The sequence below is a fragment of the Pseudorca crassidens genome, chromosome 19, assembly GCF_039906515.1.
Source record: "Pseudorca crassidens isolate mPseCra1 chromosome 19, mPseCra1.hap1, whole genome shotgun sequence".
NCBI classification, from domain to species: domain Eukaryota; kingdom Metazoa; phylum Chordata; class Mammalia; order Artiodactyla; family Delphinidae; genus Pseudorca; species Pseudorca crassidens.
In genome coordinates this window covers 40,858,830-40,877,884 of record NC_090314.1, presented here as the reverse complement: position 1 = coordinate 40,877,884, position 19,055 = coordinate 40,858,830, and the positions used below count along the sequence as shown (strand labels likewise).

The following is a 19,055-nucleotide window of genomic DNA, read 5'->3' as shown; positions in this document are numbered from 1 at the left end:
GGGTGCAGACGATCTGAGAAGTCTTCCTGGAGGAGGTGGAAGTGGAGGAGGCGGGGCACTCAGAAGCGGCTTTGGGACAGCTGGATTTGTCAGCCTTCTCTGGTGCAGCCGGGATGTACTCATTTAAGTTGAAAGCGAGTTGGGTGTTAGGTGATATCGTCTCCCGTTCCATGCAGTGTTTCCGTCCAGGATCCCACCTTGCTGTCAGTTTCCAGACCCCTGGTAAAATGATGGTGGTCTCATTACCTTGCCCTCCCTCCCCCCTTACTCTTTTCTCCTCTCCCACTCTGATTGCTAGCGCCACTGGCTTTGGGAGATCTGCACGCTTGACTCCCTGCTCCCACTTTGCTTCTCCCAGCAGTCCTAGGGAGGCCCCGGAGTGAGGACCCACTTGGCTGATGGTGCAGGGTCTGCTCTGCCTTTGGCTCACATGCTGGCGTTTGGGAAGGAACTGAAGATCCTCATCTTCCCTGAGCATTGCTCCACTCAAAGGAGGCCCCCAGGAGGAACCAGCCTTGGCCTGTAAGGTATAGAAGTTCAAGCGCAAGAAGGAGTTCCTGGGCTGCAGTTCGAGGAATCAGTTCATGTGCACCCTGCTGTGTGGAAGGTCCACGACTGAGGGCTTGGCGGGAGGAGAGTCAGATCCTCGAGAGGAACAGGGACCACGATGACACACAGGTAAACAAAGGCAGCCAGACTGGACATCTGAACCGCCCTGTGACACAGTGCTCAGCCCAGAGTGGGCCTTTGGTGAATCGCTGTGGAGGGAAGAGGTTTTGGTCCCCAGCTCAGGTTTCCACTTGGTCTTCTTGAATCTCTAGCTTGTTGTCTGCAAAATGGGTCGCAATCCCTGTGCTTCCTTTCTCATCAAGCTGTCATGGGGAGCAAACGAAAGGATGACAGTGAGGGTCCTCTGTAATCACAGTCAACAGGGCTGAGCCCAGCACAGCGCCTGGCCCGTGGTGATGGCTCAGTGTTGAATAAATGCGTGAATGATTTGGTCCCCAGCAGACTGAGCTCCACAAAGGCAGAGACCTGATTTGCTCTTCCTGGTGCTGTTTCTCCAGTGCCTGCCCCACTGGAGGTAAATACTTGGATTGAATGAATGATGGATGAATGAATAATGCAACTTAATCCTACCCTTGGGAATGTCTAGAACTTTGGAGGTGATGAGACTTAAACCACAGGGCAATGAACCAAACCGACTTTGGAGACATCAAGATTTCCATTTGAATCCCGACTCCCTGCAATCAGCTATTTCCCATTTTACAGACGAGGAAAAAGGCTCAGAGAGATCGGGCGACTTATTCACGGCCTCACTGCTCCTAGTAAGTGATGGAATCAGGATGGGAAGCTGGGATTCTGCCTCCAAAACCTGTGCTTTTCCTTCCATAGAAGGTTCCTGCTGTAGCGGATCCATTGGGACATGGCCTCCATGACTATCTACTTGACAAGCTGGAATATTCTTTTGGGCGGAGATCGCATAATTGCATACCATCTCAGTGACTCCCTCGTCAGGGGCTTCTGGGTCCAATGAGAGGACATGATTCATTTGGGATGTGCCAGGTCACGCACTTGCCCAGGACACGCATGCTCAGATGAGGAAACAACCTAGAGAAGAGAATTGTTGTTGGAGTCTCCTGACCCACGGTCTCCGTCACACCCGCCCACAGCCACACCTTCCCTTTGTCATCCTGGGCCAGCGTTGTTCCTCAACTGCTCCTACAGACCCAGCTCCCGCGGGCAGGAACTTGTCATGTCACAGCTGCCCTTTCCCTCCCCGAATGGACTTACCATTCAGTTCACTGCTTCTCAAAATATGGGACTGTTTCTTGGGCCATTTAGAGGTATTTCTTGCAAAAAAATATTGTGCGTGATAGAATAAGTTTGGGGAAGCTGTGTCAAACACGCTAACTTTGCAGGACTTTTCAGAGCCTTTATTATGTTCATGTGGAATGTGACTCTCAAAGGGGTGGGAAGCTCCAGTAAAGAGCATTTTCCAAACTTATGAGGCCCCCAAGACCGTTTCTTCAGGAGCTTCACTTGGGACTGATATGCCCCAGGGCACACTTTGGGAATTATTGCTGCAACTGTGGAGAGTCCCCGGAGGCATTTAAGCAGAGTCAGAGAATCTAAGCTGTGTTTAGGGGAGACTGTTGGGTGCACTAGAGGAGCCAAGCAGAGAAAGCACCGAGGAGGCTGAATCAACAGTGTGCAAAAGAGGGGCAGAGCCCTCCTGCCAGCCAGGCACCATATGCCAAAGCAAAGGCCCTGTCTTCAGTGAGCTTGCAGTTGAGTGTGGGAGGCTGAGGTCCCATCAGGAACTCGCCTCTAGGGAAGAAGATGCTAAGTGCGCAAACTGAACCACATCTCCACTCCAAGAAGGGTCCTGACGACTTATTCAAATGGCGGCCGGTGGCTTTGGCTGGCTTCCTCTCCTTCCTCTTTTCAAGAATCAATAAATTATTTGAGATTAAGTCAGGGGGTCCTTTGCTGTTTTTCCACCTCATTGATGGGTGAAAAATGGTCTCAGCATTCATCCCCAAAACCAACATGGGCTCAGCTTACCACCTCACTGGGGCCTCGAAACTCAAATCAGGAGACTTGGTTCCATGCTTTAAGCTGCAATGCCTAGTTTAGTTTTAGTCTATCATGTTGTCAAAGGTCCAATCCCTTGGCACTGAGGACAGCCTAGATTCAGCCGGGCTGGGGAGCAGAACACAGTAACACTGGCATCCTCCCCTCTCCCTACCTCTGCCCTGCCCTGGACCCACTCTGCAGCTCCAGTTATGGGGAAATGGGCTAATGCAGCACCCACCTCCCCAGGCAGCAACCAGGTCCCCAGAAAGACTGGATAAGAACAAAGACTCCCTTTACCATCCCTCCAAAGAGCTGATGTGGGAGACGACAGTTCTACCTAAGTCTCTGCGTCCAGCTTGGATATCCATCCAGCTGTCATGGCTGTTAGGGTACCTTGGACCTCATAAGGACAATGGGCATTTGGGTCTTGTCCTCTGACTTGCTGAGATCCTGATGCCCCCTCCTCCTTGGAGGTCTTCTCTGGGTTCACAGCTGGGGGCAATGAAAGCACCTTCCCATTCCTGCCCCAAAGGCTGAATTTGAATGGGATTCCCTCCCCCAGTCTCTCTTCTTTCTTTAGAACCAACTCAGAAGGCAGGTTTATTTTCCAACATAAAGTTTGATTGAGTCACTCCCTCCTTCAGCAACCTTCAGTGGCTCCCTATTGGCTTCAGGATAAAATCATCCTTAGAAATGGCACCAAGAGCCCTTGGTCGTTCAGCTCCTGCCTACTCTCCAAGCATCTCTCCTGCTTCTCAGCCACTTTGGTCTCCACTCTCCTGAATCTCACTGCAATCGCCCCTGAAGTTTCCATGCCCCACCCCACCAGGCTATTTTTCTGCTCAGAACAGCTTCCTCCAGCGGTTTACCCAACAAATTCCTACTCGGTCTTCAATTCTGCGCTCAAATTCTGACTCCTCTGTAAAGACTTCCTTTTCCTGAGCGTTTACCATGTATGTGCCAGGCTCTGTGCCAAGCACTCTCTGTCCACCACTATTTACTTTTCACAATCCCAGGAGGTAAGTGTTATAATTTGTCCTGCTTTGCAGATATGCAAGCTGAGGCTTAGAGAGGACAGGCAACTTGCCCAGGTCACAAAGCTCAGGATCGGAGCTTACTTGCTCACTTCTTTCTTGCAGCTGCTGTCCGCATGCAGGTTGCAGCTTGTGCTCGCCCACCCCGTCTCCTAAAAGCCACTCTTTTCAAATTTTACTTGCAGTGTAGTTGATTTACAGTGATTTATGTGTTACTTTCAGGTGGGCAGCACCTGATTGTTGTTGGGTCTTTTTTGCAGATTATATTCCATTACAGGTTATTTACAAGATATTGGGTATAATTCCCCATGCTATACAGTAAATCCTTGTTGCTTATCTGTTTTATGTACAGCAGTGTGTATCTGTTAACCCCATACTCCTGATTTGTCCCTCCCCCTGCCCCTCCCCTTTGGTAGCCATAAATTTCCACTCTTTCACCAATAGTTCTCATGTGCTTGCCTGTCTGTAGTCCTATTAAACTGTAAGCTTCTCGAAGGCTGGGACTGTTATTTTATTATGTGCCTGTCACAAAATAGGTGTGCCATTAACGCCGGGGGAGGAAGGATGAAAGAACTCAAGGGGAGGGCTCATCAGAGTTGAGCCAACAAAGCCCTGTGTAATTAGTAATTAATTAGTAATTAGTTACCTAGTGCTGCTGTAACTAATCACCGTTTAGTAGTTTAAAAAATATAAATTCAGGTCAGAGTTTAGAAGTCTAAACGGGTCAGCAGGACTCCATGCTTTGAAAGGGGAGAATCTGTTTCCTTGCCACTTCCAGCATCTAGAGGCTGCCTGCATTCCTTGAGTCATGGCCCCTTCCTCACATCATTCTGACCTCTGCTTCTGTCGTCATATGTCTGTGACTCTCCTGCCTCCCTCTTTCCCTTATATGGACCCTTGTGATTATATTGAGCTCATACAGGTAAGCCGTGATAATCCCAATCACAAAATCCTTAACTTAACCACACCTGCAAAGTCCCTTTCGCCATGGACGGTAACATATTCACAGGTTCCAGGGATTAGAACGTGGACATCTTTGGGAGAGGACATTATTCTGCTCACCATACCCTGGAAACTGAGAATGGATCAGTTTGGGAAGAGGGAAGGTTTTTGGAGTCTCAAATGAGACTGCCGTGACCCCATTTGTAATCAGGGGATGGGACTGCAGGATCCCTAAGGTCCTCTTTGGGGACATTTTATGAGCCCAAGGTTCTGCCCCTGAAGCAGGAGGGAGTGAGGTCAGACCACAGGAGGACCATCTCCTTCTCCTGCCCCAGGTGACACCTGCTCCCTCTAATGTTAACTCTGACTCTCCCCAGAGCCCCTTCACCCCCCATCAGGCTGAAGTATTGCTGCTCCTAGGACCCCTCCCACCCTCGAGTCCTTGCCGTCTTCTCCTGGGGCAGGACAGGGGGCTCTGTCTGGGAATTCTGTGTCCCCGTGGAGCCCTGCGGCATGGCTCAAACGGGGACATAGGGCCTCGTCAAGTGCCTCGAGTGGGCAAAGCCAAGGGGTGAAAAATGCACTGCTTCTCAAGTCAAAGATTTTTCAGGGAGGGCTTCCCTGGTGGCGCAGTGCTTAAGAATCCGCCTGCCAATGCAGGGAACACGGGTTCAAGCCCTGGTCCGGGAAGATCCCACATGCCGCAGAGCAACTAAGCCCGTGTGCCACAACTACTGAGCCCGTGTGCCACAACTACTGAAGCCTGCGCACCCAGAGTCTGTGCACCACAACAAGAGAAGCCACCGCAATGAGAAGCCTGTGTACCACAATGAAGAGTAGCCCCGGCTCGACGCAACTAAAGAAAGTTCGCACTCAGCAATGAAGACCCAACGCAGCCAAAAATAAATAAATAAATAAATTTTTTAAAGAAAAGATTTTTCAGGGAAAAGTTGGGTAATTTAACTGAAAATAAAATATTTTCGTTTAGAACAACATGGATATGCTATGGAGTAGAATACAAAATTGGCTAGAATTTTGGAAACAAAACTGCAGAATCCATTGTGCGGCAGCCACTGAAGGAAAAGCTGGAGGAAGCAAAGCGGAGGCCCTACAGGGGGCCCTGGAGGGGCCACACGAGGAGCTGAGAGAGAAAACAGGTGTGTGTTGGGGGGCAGCGGGAGTGAGGGAATGGGAGATTAAGGGTAAATCTGTGTTGAATGAGGCCCCGGGGAGGTGGGGGTGAAGAAGATGCATCTCCTGCTCTTTCCAGCCGCTGCCCCCGCCTCAGCCGTGGCCTCCGCTGTCTCTTCTTTCGGAGCCTTAACTGGGACCTCAGATGTTTCCAGATGAGGCCAGATACTGAGAAATGGGGAGGGGCCTGACCCCTTCCGGGGATGACGGAAGGACAGGAAGTGAGGGAGGAGGGAGTGTGATCTCTAGCCAGGGCCTTTGTAGACAGGGTCTTGGCTAATCTTCACGGCAACTGGGAAGGCAGGCGCCGGGCCCATTTTTACAGATGAGTCAACTGAGACTCAGCAGCGCCGCCTCAGCTTCTGAGATTGCCCTCCTGCCCCACCGCCTACCACCCCTTCCACACTCAGATGGACAAACCACCCATACCTCCCCGGTAGGCCCCTCTCCCCTCTCCCAGTCTCACCATTGACGCTTCCTCTGTTCCTTGGCCTCTCCTTGCCTCCTCCTCCAGGAAGCCCACCCGAGGCCCTCACTCAGCTCTGTCCTGCTGTCAGCGGAGGTGGGTGTCCCACCTGCCCCCCATCAGGCTGAGAGCTCGCTCCTCCCATCAGATCACCTAATTACTCCACGCTTGAGGGCGGCTCACTTGCAGTCCTTATGGAAGGGGGCCAAGTCGGTCCCCCATGGCAGGCGCTGGGCGTGGGGAGGAGTACAAAGGCATCCACCGGGGGCCCCAGATGAGGTGACAGTCTTGGCTATGTCCCCAGGCCCGTAAAGAAGGATGTTAACGGCGGGTGAGGGTCGATCAAAGTGGTGGGTCGGGGGTTTCTTGCCTGGGGAATGGCTCCTTCCAGGTTCTGGGTCAACATTGGCACCTCCTTTCTGCCCCACCAAATGGGTATCTCATCCCGAGGCTGCCGATCGAAGGAGAGCGGGTTATCTCAGCTCCTTACTCCTCCTCCCTGCCCGCCACCACCAGGGCCCACTTCTCCCTGCTCCCCAAGGACACCCAGCACTGTCGTCTCCTCCTGTAGAGTGAGAAAGGATCAGGGTGCTATCAGTGGGGAGATGAGGAGGGGAAAGGTAGGAGGTCAGATTGGCCTATAACGACCTGTACTTCTGCCCGTCTGACAGTGAAAATCAAAATCAGTTGGCTGTGCCAGCTGACTGATTCAAAACCAGGATCTTGGGGCTTCCCTGGTGGCGCAGTGGTTGAGGGTCCGCCTGCCAATACAGGGGACACGGGTTCGTGCCCCGGTCCGGGAAGATCCCACATGCTGCAGAGCGGCTGGGCCCGTGAGCCATGGCTGCTGAGCCTGCGCGTCCAGAGCCTGTGCTCCACAGCGGGAGAGGCCACAACAGTGAGAGGCCCGCGTATCGCAGAAAAAAACAAAACAAAACAAAAAAAACGGGATATTGGAGAGGCTAGAAGGCCTGCCTGGAAGGAGGAAGTGGGGAAGCGGGGAGGAGGGGAGAGGGGGCGCGGTGTGAGCAGAGGCTGCTTTGGAGAGGAGCCCGGAAAAGCCAGCCAGGCATGGAAAGAACCCAGGGCCTGGCGGTAGACACCCAGGTCAAGGAGTCCCAGGTGGTAAAGCGCTGGGGGCTGGGGCTGGCAGGACCCTTGGTGGTAACGTGTAGTTAGTGTGTCAGGCCCACGGCCCTCAGAGATGGTCAAGAACACCCCATTATTAGTATTTTTAAAATTTATTTTATTGAAGTATAGTTGATTTACAATGTTGTGTTGATTTCTGCTGTACAGCAAAGTGATTCAGTTATACATATATATATTCTTTTTCATATTCTTTTCCATTATGGTTTATCACAGGATATTGAATATGGTTACCTGGACTATGTAGGATCTTGTTGTTTATCCATTCTATATATAATAGTCTGCATCTGCTAATCCCAAACTCCCAATCCATCCCTCCCCCTCTCCCCCCACCTTGGCAACCACAAGTCTGTTCTCTATGTCTGTGAGTCTGCTTCTGTTTCGTAGATAAGTTCATTTGAAGAACACCTCATTATTTTACAGATGAGGAAACGGAGGCCCAAAGGCAAATAGGAACTTGCTCAAAGCCCCACAACCACAAGCCAGTGGCAGAGCTCGGACTAGATCCCAGGTCTGGATTTGGGGTCGGTGGCTGGAGAGGCCTTGTCTCCAGCATCATGTGTGCATTTAAATGTGTGGCCATGAGGTTCTCTTTAATTTGCATATGATGACTATATTTTTATTGCATCCCAATTCTCCCCATCCTCCCCCCCCAACCAATTCTAATAGCAGGCTTTTCCCCTTGCATTCCTCCTTCCCTGAACTCCAGCCCTCCCCAACCTTGCTCTGTCTATAGTAACCCCTGGGTCAGCCCTGGGAGAGGCTGCGGAAAGGATGCCACACCTCATCCATTCATTCCCTGGGAGTGTCCATCCCCCAGGCTTTTCCCTGGCTCCTGCCTCCGGCCAGACCATTGATTTTCTCAGTTAACTGAATCAGAAGGGCTAGAGCCATCCTCTCAGTGTGTGTCTGCCCTGACCTTCTCTCCAACGGATCCCTCTTTTTCTTAGGCACTACCTCCCTGGATAATCCACCCCAAAGATACAGCTCTTGCTTCTCATTCACACATCGTGCCAATGATGCAGGGTCCTCCACAGGCAATGAACTCATAAAGCAATAAATTCATACAACATCAGAGCTGGCAGGTTTTTAAAAAAAACCTTCTCATTGCCCTCTACTCGTACCCTCACTTAACATAAGATCACCGAGGCAAGAAATAACAAGTGTTGACGAGGATGTGGAGAAAAGGGAACCCTCAAACACTGTTGGTGGGAGTGTAAATTGGTGCAGCCACTATGGCAAAAAAGTATGGAGTTTCTTCAAAAAACTAAGAATAGAAATACCATAGGCTCCAGCTATCCCACCTCTGGGTATTTATCCAAAGAATAAAAAAACCCTAATCCAAAGAGATAACTGCATTCTTATGTTCATCACGGCATTATTTACAATAGCCAAGATTGGAAACAACCTAAGTGTCCATCAAAAGATGCATGAATGACCTTGTGATTACAAGGGGGAGAAGGAGGCGGGGAGGGATAGTTAGGGAATTTGGGATTGACATGTATATTTAAAATGGATAACCATGGACTTCCCTGGTGGTCCAGGGATTGAGACTCCGTGCTTCTACTGCAGGGGGCATGGGTTCGACCCCTGGTCAGGGAACTAAAGGCATGGCCAAGAAAATATATATATAAAATGGATAACCAACAAGGACCTACTGTATAGCATAGGGAATTCCGCTCAATATCATGTAACAACCTAAATGGGAAAAGAATTTGAAAAAGAATAGATACACATATATGTATAACTGAATCACTTTGCTGTGCACCTGAAACTGGTATGGCATTGTTAATCAACTATATGTCAATGTAAAAGAAAAAGTTAAAAAAAAGAAAAAAAAAGCTGCATGGACAAGAAGATGTGGTGTATATTAAAATGGAAGACTACTCAGTCATAAAGAAAGAACAAAATTTTTCCATTTGCAACAATATGGATGGACCTGGAGGTTATTATGCTTAGTGAAATAAGTCAGACAGAGAAAGGCAAATACTGTATGTTTTCACTTATATGTGGAATCTAAAGAATAAAACAAATGAATATAATAAAACAGAAACAGACTCACAGATATAGAGAACAAACTAGTGGTTACCAGTGGGAGAGAGATGGAGGAGGGGCAAGATAGGGGTAGGGGCTTAAGAGGCACAAACTACTAGGTATAAAATAAATGAGATACAAGGATGTAATGTTCAGCACAGAGAATATAACCAATATTTTATAATCACTGTAAATGGAGTATGAGCTATAAAAATATTGAATCACTATGTTGTACACCTGAAAGTAATATAGCATTGCAAATCAACTATACTTCAATGAAAAAAATGTGGTACATGCATACACACACACACACACACACACACACACACACAATGGAACACTACCCAGCCATAAAAAGATGAATCTTGTCATTTGCAACAATACGGGTGGACCTTGAGGGTATTACTCTAAATAAAATAAGTCAAAAGGAGAAAGACAAATATGGTATGATTTCACTCATGTGAAATATAAAAAACTAATAAACAAGCAAACAAACAAAAACAAAATAAATGAAAAAACAAGCACGTAGATACAGAGAACAGTAGTGGTTACTGGAGTGGAAGGAGCAGGGGGAAGATGAAATGGGTAAAGGGGATCAACTGTACGGTGAGAAATGGAAAATAAATTTTTGGTGGTGAGCACATTGTAGGGTATACAGAAGTAGAAATATAATGCTGTACTCATAAAGCTCATATAATGTTATTATAATGTTATAAGTCAATGTTATCTCAATTACAATTAAATTAAATTAAAAGAAACATAAAGAACACTGAGGCCCACAGAAGAGAAATGACATGTTCAAGTTTTGTTGTTTGGTTCAAAGTCCAGATTCCCTGACTGCAATTTGTTTTCTTTTTTATTTTATTTTATATATATATATATTTTAACATCTTTATTGGAGTATAATTGCCTTACAATTGTGTGTTAGTTTCTGCTGCATGACAAAGTGAATCAGCTATACGTATACATATGCAATTTGTTTTCTGGTCCAGATCAGGTACTTGAGTTCCAGGGGTCATGCAGACCAGGGCCAACTCCCAGGATTGCCCTCCAGCAAGACTCCTTGAACTGGATGGTTCAAGGAGTCTTTCCTATAACCTGACATCTTTCCTATAACCTGACAGCTCAGGTCTTGGGAGCAAGGCCAGAAGAACAGGAAGTTAGAGACAAGAGAAAGAGGTGAGAGGAGGGCCGTCCATTCATCTCTCAAGCCTTTACTAAATATCTCTAATGCCCTAGACCCCATCAGGGGAGCAGAGTCGAGCAAGCCACGGCCCCTCCTCTCAGGCAGGGATGGGCAGATACCTGCTAACTGCTTTGCTGGTGTGGAAGTGCTGGGCTAGCAGTTTGAGCAAAGTGCTGTGGGAGCACAGAGGAGGGAGCAATTCATCCTGCTGGGCAGGGCAGGGGAAGCCACGGGGAGAAGATGACATTTGACTGATCTTGGAAGGAGGAGGACCAGTTTGCCAGGTGGAGATGGGGAAAGGGGCATTCTGGGCAGAGGTACAGTGAGAGCAGAAGCTAAGGGGAGTGAAAACCTTGGCAAATCCTAGGCGAGGTGAACAGTCACATGTGGCCAGCAGCTCACTAGACGTGAGAGGGAAGTGGTCCCAGGTGGGTTTAGAAAGGTATGCTGGGCCCACTTCTTAATGCTTTATCTCGAAAGTGAGGGGGAGCCAACATCTTTAAAGTAGGAAGTGAAGGATTAGATTGTATTTGGAGACATGCATTCTGGCAGCAACATGGAGGAAGGAATTGAGTGCAGGGAGGCTGCAGGCCCACTGGGAAGGTCCTGGCATTGGGCAGGTGAGAGGGGCCCAGGGGCTGAGCCACCCCACTACCTCACAGCTGGGGCACAGGGGCCCACTAGGGACAGGCCCATTTCATAGACAGAATGGACCAGGTTCCATACTCTTGTGCCTGGCCAGACATGGAGGAAGAAAGGGAGGAGGGAGGAATAGCCTGTGGTGCTGGCATGGGCAGCAGGTACCTTTTGCAGGAGGGCGGCGTGGGCTGGATAGTAAGGGATAAAGAGCTCAGATTTCGGCATGTTGAGTTCGAGGCCCCTACCAGACAGCTGGTTGATGATATCAGCTAGGCAGTGGGATAAAGGAGGCTAAGTTCAGGACAGAATCAGAGTCTCAGATGTGGGTCAGAGGGCATCTGCTCAAGCACCGAAGTCAACCAGACTGGGGTTCAAATCCAGTTCCCACAGTCTTGCTCTGGGACCTTGGACAAGTCCCTTAACCTCTTCTCACCTTAGTGATCTCATCTGTAAAGCAGAGAGAGTAACAGCAGGATCAATGAGATCAAGCCACTGGCTAATACTTGTCACGAGGCAACCAAAGCTCTGATAGTTTCTCCCCCCACCTTCTTTGACTCACCCACTGCAACCACTAATTCTCTCTGATCCGACCCAAGAGTGTCCAGACAGACACTCCTTTTCTCCTCTGCCGCTGCCCAACGTGGACTTGATGCCAACCATCGACTCAGTGACTCAGTCACTAGAGTCCAGCTATGAGGCTTCAGCCTGCTGTGACTGACGTCATCACAGAGACCCCCCATGGCCTCAGGAGAGGTGGCGAGGCACTGGCTGGGCCGACAGGGTGTGGTTGCCTGCTGTGAGAGGAGGGGCAGGTTTGGATCTTGGGGGCTGACTTGGGTCTGAAGCCGGGTCCAGGGCACATCTTTCCTATAACCTGACAGCTCAGGTCTAGCCCTCTGTGCCTGGAAGATGGAGAAAAGGGGGAAAGGGCCAGGCTAAGGGGTCATGCACCAGGTCTTTTCTCATGCATGCTGAACCAGCCTGGCTGGTGGTAGGGGGTGGGGGGTGCCCCATCTGGGAGCATCCAGTGCCCTGTGCCTAGCAAATGACATGCTTCTGGGGTATGAGGGTCTTCTCAGCAGTTCTGAGAGGGGGGGACTCTGGGGAGGAGGAGGCTGTCCGGAGGGAGGAAGGACACCCCCCCCCATTTGGAGGGGGAGGGGCAAGCCGGCCTGACTAATGGGCTCATGATTCATCGCTGGGCTCTTGTCTGCGCTAATTGGCTCTGCTGGCCGCCTGATTCATGGCAGGGAGCCGGGCTCTGGGGGACCCCCGTGTCCCTCCCCTACCTCCCGCCCAGGATGGCTGCGTGAGGCTTTTAGATCCAGGATCCGTTCCAAGGGACCGCTGCCCAGCATCCATCACTGCTCGCAGGCTGGGGCTCCAAGGTGGGGGCGGGGACGCCGGCACGGAGCTGCCGACTGATGCTTCTGACCCCGCCCCAGCCACAGAGGGGCAGCTGAGGGCAGCGGGGGCACGGGGCTGGGACTTAGGCAGCAGCACATGGGGATATCCAGGCAGATGAGTGGTGAGGAGTGGTTTTCCAGAGGAGGGGAGATAGGATGCGGTTGGAAAACGGGAAGAACGTTAGGGCCAGGAGGAAAGGCTGGGCAAGGGCTTCGAAGCAAGTGAGGTTTGGGCTGTGAGCTGAGGTTTGGTGACTCAAAGCAGAGTTGTGTGGCATAGTACTCCGAAGCTTCCTCTTAAGTTGCCCAGAGCAAGACCAAAGAGACCCGAGACGTTGCCTGAGAAACTGCTGTGAACTTTTGTAGGTCACTTAACCAGTCTGAGCCTCCACAGCTCAGGACCTTCAGAAGAAAACTATGACCCCCCAGGCACAGGCACTCTTGGGGACCTTCCTCTGGCAGTGTCTTGGTCCAGGCTCCCAACACCTCTGAGTAGTGCCTGTCATTCATTACCCTCCACAATGACAACAAGTGTCTATCAGGGCCTGTCCTCCCAGGTACAGGGACTGGTAGGGACTCCATCCCCAGACAGGAACACTCCCTCGGTTCTCCCTATCCTCCTACAGAACATCTCACTACACAGAGACTTTCAAGCTCTCCAAGGCCTCTAATGTCTACCCCACATCTGGGTAGCAGTATATAAGCCCACACCCAGCAGGCTGGAGGGAAGGGCAGCTGTCCACCCCTACTGTCAGAAGTGGGCTAGAGTCTGGACGGGGCAGGGTTGGGGGCTGGAAGGGCCCTGGTTTGAGCTCCAGAAATACCTCCTGTGGGAATCCATGAATGAACAACTGTCCTGCATCCTCTGCAGAGGCAGGCCTGGGCTGGCAGCAGAAGATGAATGGAGAATGCAGTCCACAGCGAGGCACCACTAGCCTCTCAGCTGCCCTGGCGAAACTCCCGAGCGTCATCTCCACTCCTCCCATTGACCCTAAGGCACATCCAGCAGTCAGGGCCTGCTGGCTCGAATTCTAAACCAAACCCAGCCTCGGGCTCTTGCCTCTGTCTCCACTGCCGCCAGCGGCTGTCAGCCCAACACTGCAACAGCCCGGGTCTGACCTTCCCTCCCAGCCTCCACGTTGGTACCTATAATCCATTCTCCACCCAGCAGCCAATCTTTTAAACACATAAATCAGACCTTGTCACTCCCATTTAGCAGAAAATTCAACCCCCTTGCCTTACCTTACAAGGTCCTGCATGGTCTAGCCCCTGGCCACCTCCCTGACCCCACCTCTGGCCAGTGTCACCCCACTCACTCTGGCCTTCTTGCTCCAGCTCAAAATCTACCAAGCTCATTCCCATTTCAGGGCCTTTGCACTGACTGTTCCTTCTGCCCAGAATACTTTCCCTCCAGTTCTGCACATGGCTGGCTCCTTCCTGGCCTTTGGGTATCAGCTCAAATGTCACCTCCTCCGAGAGGCCCCCCAAGACCACTCCGTCTGTTGCAGCCCCCAAGCACTCGCTATCACATCAATTTGTTTTATTGTTTTCAAACCCTTAATACTTCCTTTTTTGTTTAAAAATCTGCCCTGCATCACGGAGTCCTGTCTCCTAGGCCTTCCCTGCACTGGCTGCTGGTTTCTGGGGTGTCTGGGTCTCTCCCAGCATCTGAGGGTTGAATGAAGGACTCAAAAGGCAGGGCCTTGCCACCAGCTTTTCCTAGTGGAATATTTTTCTTCGTCTTCCTTTTTGTGGAAACGTTCATCTTCTCCATGCTTCCCCACCCCCCCCAGCTGGACAGCTGCCCCTCACGGCCATTCTGTCCTCTTCACAGACTCCTTCTTTCTCCCCCCATCTCACCCCCCATCTCTCCCCTCATCTCACCCCACTGCCTCCGCCAAGCAGGAAGCCTAGGGCCAGAACTGTGAAGGGAGGGCGGTCACCAGAGGGTGGTCCCTCCTTCTTACGTTCTCTGTGGCTTTGTAATGGGACAGGAGGCTTGTGGGTTCGTGAAGCTGGAAGGGAGGGGCATCCCAGAAGCGCCCAGGAGTCTAGCCCCCTCCACGCCACAACACCCCTTCCCTGCCCCCAGGGAGGAGGCTGCCTTGAGGGAGAGGATCCCCCTCCCAAATGGGGTATGGTCACGCCCTGCAGGGCCACTGCCCACCCCCACCCCCCCACCCCCCCACCCCCCGCCCGCTAGGTTAGGAAGTCCTTCTAACCTTGTATCCAACCATTCTGCTGCAATCCAAGCTCTCAAGTGACCTGAGTGACCCTAATCCTTCCTCAGGATTTATTTCCTGCCCCCTGACCCCACTACAGTAGGAACCGGGGGTCAGGGGTCAGGAGAGAGGAGGTCAAGTTCATGTCCTCAGTGTTTAGAGGCCAGCGCCAGCAGGGAAAGGCTCTTATCTACAATTAGCAGTGGGGCCAGGCTGGAGAAACAAATCTCCATTTTCTGGATGGAAAAACTGAGGCCTGGAGGCTTGTTTCCACCTGCCTAAAGTGGAAGACCGGGTTCCTCCTGCTGCTCCTGCCTGCCCCATCCCCCAGGGGTTCCAACTTCAAGCTTCCGCAAGAGACCTGCGCCCCACCCCATCCCCCACCAGCCAAGAGGGTCCCCTGAGATTTCTGATGCTTCCTGTACTTCTTCCTCTCTTCGTCTTTCCCTTCAAGAGGATTGTGCTTTCTGAAGGAATGAGGTGACCCTGGATCCTGACGGTGGCCGCTTCTGGCTCTGCCCAGTGTCTAGGAGGCTGCAGCTCCCCAGTTGTGCCTTCTCTGAGCCCCAGTTTCTCCATTTGCTATGAGCCTGAGGGTCTCTCCCAACTCTGCAGCTTTTTACTCTGTGAAATCCATCTAGCTGAGATCTGGGGGGCGGGGGTCAATGCACAGACAAGAGGATGGGGTGTGCCCACAAAGGGGAGCTGGGTAGAGACTGTAGTGCCATTCTGAGACTCATCACCTTGGCCACTCTCTGGTCTTCCTCATTGTATTTCTTTGCTGACCCTGTTCTTCCCCAAGCCCGGCCCTGCTAACTAACTGGGAGAAGGAAAACTGGGGAGAGGGCTATGGAAGAAAGCAGCAGAGGGGATGGGAAGACCCCCCAGTCACCTCCCCATCTGGCTCTAGTGTCAGCCCCCCACTCCAGGAGCTACCACTTACTGGGCGCCCCAGTCTAATGCGGGAGGCCCAGCCCCGGCCCTCAGGTCCTTTGGAAAGCAGAGGTCTCCCTGGCCTAAGACATCTCTTCCCCGAAGTCTACTGACATCGACACGAAGACTGATGTTGCTGTAATACCAGGAGAGACGTGGCAGCTGCCCCAGCTCCTGGGGGCTTAGAGAGGGTGAGACAAGGGTCTAAGACCACCCTGAGAGAGCCACTAAGGCTGTGGGTGGTGGTGGGATAAGTCCACTCTTGGAGGCACTGGGAAAGGGGCAGGGACCTCAACAGGTTGAATTTCTGAAAAGTGCACCAGGATCAAGCATATTTTCCCAGCCATCTCGAGTGTGGTTTTAAATGGAAAACACAGCTCATCAGGGCAGAACCCCCTCCCTCCCCCACTGCCTGGAAGCTTTCTTTCTGCTGAGGCAAACATGTGATTATATTTATTTCGCAGGCCTGGGAGCCCTGATTGTCACCCCTCCCCCTGCCCATCTGGGGGTGTGCAGATCTAGGCTTCTCCACCAGCGGTTTCTTCTCCAAGGTGCCTGGGGGTGGTGGAAAGTTGCTGGGTTCACAGAGTACAAGAAACAGGGTTCAAGCCTCTGCTTTGGGTGACTGGGAGGTAACTCTGGTGAGCCTCAGTTTTCTCCATCCGCAAAATGGAAGTGATCAGATTTCCTGCGGTAGCCTGCTTCCAGTGCGGTCCCCACGAAACTCACCTCCTGGTTTTCATGTTCTGAGTGCCCCCCCCCCTACTAAATAGGGCCAAGGGGCGTGAACAGTAGAATATCGCAGAAATGATAGAGTGTGACTTCTGAGGTCAGGTCATAAAAGACAAGTGGCTTCCTCCTTATTCTTTCCTAGATCATTTGCTTGGGGAGAAACCAGCTGCCACGTTGTGAGAACACTCAGGCAGCCCTGTGGAGAGGCCCATGTGCCGAGGAGCTGAGGCCCTCAGTCAACAGCCAGCATCAGGCGAGTGAGCCACCTTGGAAGTGGACCCTCCAGCTCCAGTCAAACCTTCAGATGATGGCAGTGACATCTGACTATGACGTCTCAAGAGACCGCTAGCCAGAACTACCCAGCTAAGCTGCTCCCAAATTCCTAACCCACAAAGACTATATGAGATAATAAATGGATGAAATTGTTTTAGGCCTCTAAGTTTTAGGGTACATTTGTTGTCCGGTAATAGATAATTAATATAGCCCACAGTCCCTCATCCTTCTGGCTTGGACCCCACCAGCAGCTGCTCTCCTCATCCATGAGCCTTGGGTCCCTCTATCCCATTTTTGCCACACCCTCAATGCTAGAACCAGCCTTCTTTTGCTTTGCTCACCTGTGTTTCCCAAACTTGTCCGACTTAACAACCACCTGGGACCCTTATTAAAAACACTTAGTGGGCTTTCCTGGTGGCGCAGTGGTTAAGAATCCGCCTGCCAATGCAGGGGACATGGGTTTAATCCCTGGTCTGGGAGGATCACACGTGCCGCCGAGCAACTAAGCCCGTGCACCACAACTACTGAGTCCGTGAGCCACAACTACTGAAGCCCACGTGCCTAGAGCCTGTGCTCCACAGCAAGAGAAGCCACCGCAATGAGAAGCCCGCGCACCGCAACGAAGAGTCGCCCCCGCTCGCCGCAATCAGAGAAAAGCCCACGCTCAGCAACGAAGACCCAACGCAGCCAAAACTAAAATAAATAAAAAATTTTAAAAAAACTTTATTAAAAAAAACACTTAGTGCCCCCAGAGGATTTAAACCACCCCAGTGAGTCTTATGACCCAACAACTCTGGAAAACTCTAACCCGCTTCTTACACAGCTCCTAACACATAGTAATTATTCAAGAACTGTTAATTTTTTTTTTTAAGTTCTGATTCTACCATTATCTTCATGGGACTTCCTATAAGGAACACACATACCATACACGGTACATACATGTACCAGAGACTATGCTAAGTGTTAGCCTACTTCATTCTCACTCCTCTGAGGTGGTGGGTACTAGAAAGTTGTGAAGTCAGGATTTGAACCCAGCTCTTTCCCTCTCCAAACCCACTCCCAGCCACTTCACCATGTGGAGCCGCCATTGCCTCCTGTGTCTGGGGTCCCTCAGGACTACCTTCAGCCCCTTCCCTCACTGTCATCCCAACTCATCCCACTTTGGCTCAATTTGATCCAATACACAAGTTCTGGTACCTCCCTTGTGCCAGTTGAAATTCTCCTTTTCTCCCAAACTCCACCTCCCTCCATCCCAATGAAACTCTATGTCTCCCTCTGCCAGGAAGCCTGCCCGAACTGTCCCCTTTGTTCTCCTCTCTGCTCCTCTGTTCCCGGGTCTAGGCCGAGGCCCCGGGTGCATCCTTTTGGACACCCACCCCACCCCGTCTCTCCCAGTCGAAAGGTCCCATGAGGGCCAGAGACTCTACACGGGGCTTACTCAGCTCAGATGGAGCCATGGCAGCAGCCGTGGGACTTCGGGTCAGTCACATGATTTCTCTGAGCGTCAGGCTCCTCATTCCTGCACTGGGCATCTATTCAATAAAACCTGCCTCCCATGGGTTGTGGGGAAGGTTAGATGAGATTGTGACTTTGAGAAGAACCTAGCAAACTGTCAAGTGCTGTGTAAACGTGAAGCATCATTAGATAGCTTTTTCCAACACTGTCTCCGCCCACTGCACCCCACAGACTCTCACACGCTTTGCCGCCGCCCAGGGGTTATGTTAGTTCCCCCTCAACGGCCTAGGAGTCTCTTCTCTTTCATTTCTGACTTGCTTGCTCCTATTCACCCTTCTCAGCCCAGTTCAAGTGTCGCTGCCTCCATGAAGCCCTCTGCTTCTTCTCCTGGTGGAAGTAGTGCCCCCATCTGCTTTGTGGTGTCTTAACTGTCCTTGTCACCCTACTTGTCATCTGCTTCCCCCGTGGACCATTTCATTCACCTCTGTATGTATGCATGTAGTAGGGACTCAATAAATGCACCTTAGCTTTGCATTCCTGCTATACACTCCGGTTCCACTTAATAGCAGTTTGCTGGTTCCCTTGCTATCCACAAGCACTTCCTCTTCCAAATAATTCTTCAGGATTCACTCCCGCCGCCCTAAAAAAGTCTCCATCAATTACCTGCCCTCTGAAAAAAAGAACCGAAATGAGGTGTGACTGTGGTCTGGCACTCAGCCTCTCTCCTAGGGCCTGAGACAGAAAGAAAGGCTTGGGGAGGGGTGCAAGTGGGTAGCAGTTCCAGCACCCCACCCCCACCCATGGGGAACTGGCTTT

General features: G+C 51.2%; 1 protein-coding gene and 1 long non-coding RNA gene across 2 annotated transcripts in view; one reads left to right on the top strand and one right to left on the bottom strand.

Moving 5' to 3' along the window:
- Nucleotides 1-19,055, bottom strand: part of PHB1 (prohibitin 1) — an 89,533-nt gene that overhangs the window by 49,473 nt on the left and 21,005 nt on the right. The window lies entirely within an intron of this gene.
- LOC137212074 (uncharacterized) lies at nucleotides 11,837-16,945 on the top strand. The gene is made up of 3 exons (XR_010937348.1): nucleotides 11,837-12,030; nucleotides 12,927-12,986; nucleotides 16,654-16,945. It is a non-coding gene; the product is annotated as an uncharacterized lncRNA (long non-coding RNA).